Raw genomic sequence first — 4,841 nt, 5'->3', positions numbered from 1 at the left:
CTATCCTAATACCTAACAAATTAGAATTTAAACCAAAATCAACCAAAAGAGATGAAGAAGGGCATTTCTTATTCATTACAGGAGAAATCCATCAAAATGAAGTCTCAATTCTGAACATCTATGCCCCAAATACAAAAGCACTCACATTCATAAAAGAAACATTACTAAAATTCAAATCTCACATAAAACCTCACACATTTATAGTGAGAGATTTCAACACCCCACTTTCACCACTAGACAGGTCCACCACACAGAAATTAACAAAGAAACAAAGGAACTAACAGAAGTTATGACCCAATTGGTTTGAACAGACATTTATAGAATATTCCATCCAAATGCAAGAGAATATACCTACTTATCAGCACCACATGAAACCTTCTCTAAAACTGACTACATATTTGGCAATACAGTAAACCTCAATAGATACAAAAAATTGGAATAACCCTTTGTATCTCATCAGACCACCATGCTATAAAGTTGGAATTCAACAACAACACAAATAGTAGAAACCCTATAAACTCATGGAAATTGAACAATGCACAATTGTACCATTCTTGAGTCAAGGAAGAAAAACAGAATTTAAATATTTCCTAGAACTCAATGAGAAACATACAACATACCCAAACATATGGGACACTTTGAAAGCATGGCTAGAAGGAAAGTTCATAGAACTAAGTGCCCACATGAAGAAACTGCAGAATAAACACACTAGAGAATTAACAGCACAACTGAAAGCTCTAGAACAAAAAGAAGCAAATTCACTTAGGAGGAGTAGATACCAGGAATAATCAAATTGAGGGCTGAAATCAATACAGTAGAAACTACTAAAACAATACAAAGAATCTATGTAACAAAGAGTTGGTTCTTCAAAAAAACCAGTAAGATAGATAGACAAACCTTTATCCAAACTAACAAAGATTGTGAGAGAGAAGATACAAATTAATAAGATCAGTAATGAAAAGGGGGACATAACAACGGACAATGAGGAAATACAAAGAAACTTCAGGCACTCCACAAAATTCAAAAATTTAACAGAAACAGACGATTTTCTGGATAAATATCACTTTACCAAAATTAAATCAAGAACAGATAAGCAATTTAAATGGACCTAAAACCGCTAATGAGATAGAAGCAGTCATTAAAACTCTCCCAAACAAAAAGAAAAATAAAAGCCCATGCCAGATGGCTTTAGTGCAGAATTCTACCAGAGTTTCAAAGAGCAGCTAATACCAATACTCTTCAAAGAATTCCACACAATAGAAGACAAGGGTCATTGCCAAACTCTTTTTACAAGGCTACAATTACCTTAGTACCCAAGCCACACAAAGATACAACTAAGAAAGACAACTACGGACCAATATCCCTCATGAACATTGATGCAAAAATACTCAATAAAAGACTGGCAAATCCAATCCAAGAACATATCAGAGACTTATCCACCATAATCAAGCAAGCTTCACCCCAGGGATGCAAGGATGGTTCAACATATGAAATTTTATCAAGGTAATCCACCAGATAAACAAACTGAAAAAGAAAAACCACACAATCATTTCACTAGATACTGAAAAAGCTTTTGACAAAATCCAACACCTTTTCATGATAAAGGTCTTGGAGAGATCAGGCATAACAGGAACATACCTAAACATGATAAAAGCAATATATAGCAAACCAACAGCCAACATCAAAATAAATGGAGAGACACACTGTGCAATTCCTCTAAAATCAGCAACAACACAAGGCTGGCCACTCTCTCCATATATCTTCAATATTGTACTTGAACATCTAACTAGATCAATAAGAAAACAAAAGGACATAAGGTAGATACAAATTGGAAAGAAATAAGTCAAACTGTCACTATTTGCAGATGATAAGATCGTTTACATAAGTGACCCCAAAAAACTCTGCCAGGGAACTCTGACATCTGAAAAACACCTTCAGCATAGGGACAGGATCCAAGATTAACTCAAAAAAAAAAAATCAGAAGCCCTACTATATATAGACAATAAAGGGGCTGAGAAAGAAATCAGAGAAATATCATCTTTTACATTAGCCACAAACAACACTAACCAAACAAGTGAAAGACTTATATAATAAGAACTTTGAGTCTTTAAGAAAGAAATTAAAGAAGATACCAGAAAATGGAAAGATCTCCCATGCTCTTGGATAGGTAGGACCAACATAGTAAATATTTTGCCAAAAGCAATCTACAGATTCAATGCAATCCCCATTAAAATCTTAGCACAATTCTTCACAGACGTTGAAAGGATATTACAGAACTTTATATGGAAAAACAAAAGACCCAGGATAGCCAAAACAACCCTGTACAATAAAGGAACTTCCGGAAGCAACCCACAGAATGGAAAAAGATCTTCACCAACCTCAGGTCTGACTGGTTTCCAAAATATACAAAGAGCTCAATAAGCTAGTTACCAAAACACCAAATAACCCAATTAAAAAGTGCAGTACAGAACTATAGAGAATTCTCAATACAGGAATCTAAAATGGCTGAAAGACATTGCTCAACATCCTTAGCCATCAGAGAAATGCAAATCAAAATAACTCTGAGATACCATCTTACTCCTGTCAGAATAACTAAAATCAAAAACACCAAAGACAGTTTATGCTGGAGAGGATGTAGAGAAAGGGGAAAACTCCACACTTGGTGGGCGTGCAAACTTATACAGCCACTATAGAAATCACTATGGCAATTCCTCAGGAAAATAGGAATCAGTCTACCTCAAGATCCAGTAATTCCATTCTTAGGCATATACCCAAAAAATGCACATTCATACAACAAGGATATCTGTTCAACTATGTTTACTGAAACATTGTTTGTAATAGCCAGAATCTGATAGCAAACTAAATTCCCCTCAAGTGAAGAATGGATGAACAAAATGTGGTACATTTACACAATGGAGTACTATTCAGCAGGAAAAAAAAAAAAAAACAGTGGCATCTTGAAATTTGCAGGCAAATGGATGGAACTAGGAGAAACCATCCTGAGTGAGGTAACCCAGTCACAAAAAGCAAACACCATATGTACTCGCTCATATATGGATTTTAGACATAGAGCAAAGGATTACCAGCCTATAATTCACACTGCCAGAAAAGCTAGGAAACAAGATGAACCCTCAGAGAGACATATATGGTCCTCTGGAGAAGGGGAAAGGGACAAGATCTCCCAAATAAATTGGGGCATTGGCTGTTGAAGGAGTTAGGGAATAGAGGAAGGCAGAGGTAGGTAGGCATGATGGAGCATGAAGATTGAGTCTGGGAAAGAATAAAGGAGAGCAAGAAAAAAGATAGCACAATAGAGGGAGTTATTATAGGTTTAAAGAGAAATCTGGCACTAGGGAAATGTCCAGGCATCTAGTCGGATGACTCCAACTAAGAATCTAAGCAATAGTGGAGAGGCTACCTTAAATGCCCTTCCCTGATAATGAGATTGATACTTTATATGCCATCGTAGAGCCTTCATCTATTAGCTGATAGAAGCAGGAGCAGACACAGCTAAACACTGAGCCAAACTCTTGGAATCCAGTTGTAGACAGGGAAGAGTGATGAGCAAATGGTTCAAGACTAGGCTGAAGAAACCCACAGAAACTGCTGACCTGAACAAGGGGGAGCTCATGGATTCCAGTGTAATAGCTTGGAAACCAGCATAAGACCGACCCAGATTCCCTGAATGTGGTATTAGTTGGGAGGCCTGGGCAGTCTATGGGGCCTCTTGTAGTGGATCAGTATGTATCCCTAGTATACAAATGGACTTTGGAGCTCATTCCACATAGAGGGATACTCTCTCAGCCTAGACACATGGGGGAGGGCCTGGGCCCAAGTGATATGACAGACTTTGAAGACTCCTCATGGAAGGCTTCAACCTCCCTGGGGAGAAGAAAGGGGATGGGATGGGGGTTGGTGAGAGGAACAGGGAAGAACAGGAGGATGTGTGAACTGGGATTGATATATAAACGAGCTTGTTTCTAATTTAAATTTTAAAAAATATATTAAATTTTTAAAAAGGAGTAAAACCAGAAAACCATGAGTTTACCATCCATGCCTGTAAAATAAACCCTTTTTCTGAAAGGCAAAAGTAAAAAATACTAATAATAATAGCAACAAAAAGAATCCAAGTATCATTAACAGAAATGCCAAGAACTCCTGAATGAAATGGCAAGTTTCAAAGAGAAAGACAGAAGAATGTGGTCCTGGAAATCAGGCCTCCTCGGGGCTCAGGAGCTGGCATAGATGCATCCACACACCAGGTGGAGTTCAGTGAGGACTGTTGCACACATGGAAATATGAGCTGGGCTCATTATCTGACAAGGAGAAGAGGAATGGCAATGCAGGGAAAGAGAAGATGCTTGAAAAGTGTCATCTTGGAAATGATCTATGCTCCAGACAAGCACTGCTGGGAACATGAATTGCAACATTAGTCTCTATGTACTTGTGTGCTTTATATTTAAAATGGCTTTTTCTTTCTAATCTAAAAAATGTATTTCCATTTTACGTGTTTGGATGTTTTGCCTCTATGTATGCCTGTGAACCATGTGCTTACTGTGCCTGCAGAGACAGGAAAAGGGCATTAGTTACCCAGCAACTAAAGTTACAGATGGTTGTGAGCCCCTATAGGGCTCACATGCTTATAAGCATGCTGGGAATGAAACCCAGCTCCTCTGGAAGAGCAGCCAGAGCTATTAACTGCTAAGCCATCTCCCCAACCTCTTCTTTTATAACTTTTAAAAGATGAAATACTTAGAAGCTAACCTACAAACTAATGTTAATAAAATTTTGAGTGATGGGCAAGATTTGATCCTGCAGAGGCATAGAATGGGAAGTTAATG

This window comes from Phodopus roborovskii, unplaced genomic scaffold, assembly GCF_943737965.1.
Source record: "Phodopus roborovskii unplaced genomic scaffold, PHOROB, whole genome shotgun sequence".
NCBI lineage: Eukaryota > Metazoa > Chordata > Mammalia > Rodentia > Cricetidae > Phodopus > Phodopus roborovskii.
This window is presented reverse-complemented; position numbering follows the sequence as displayed.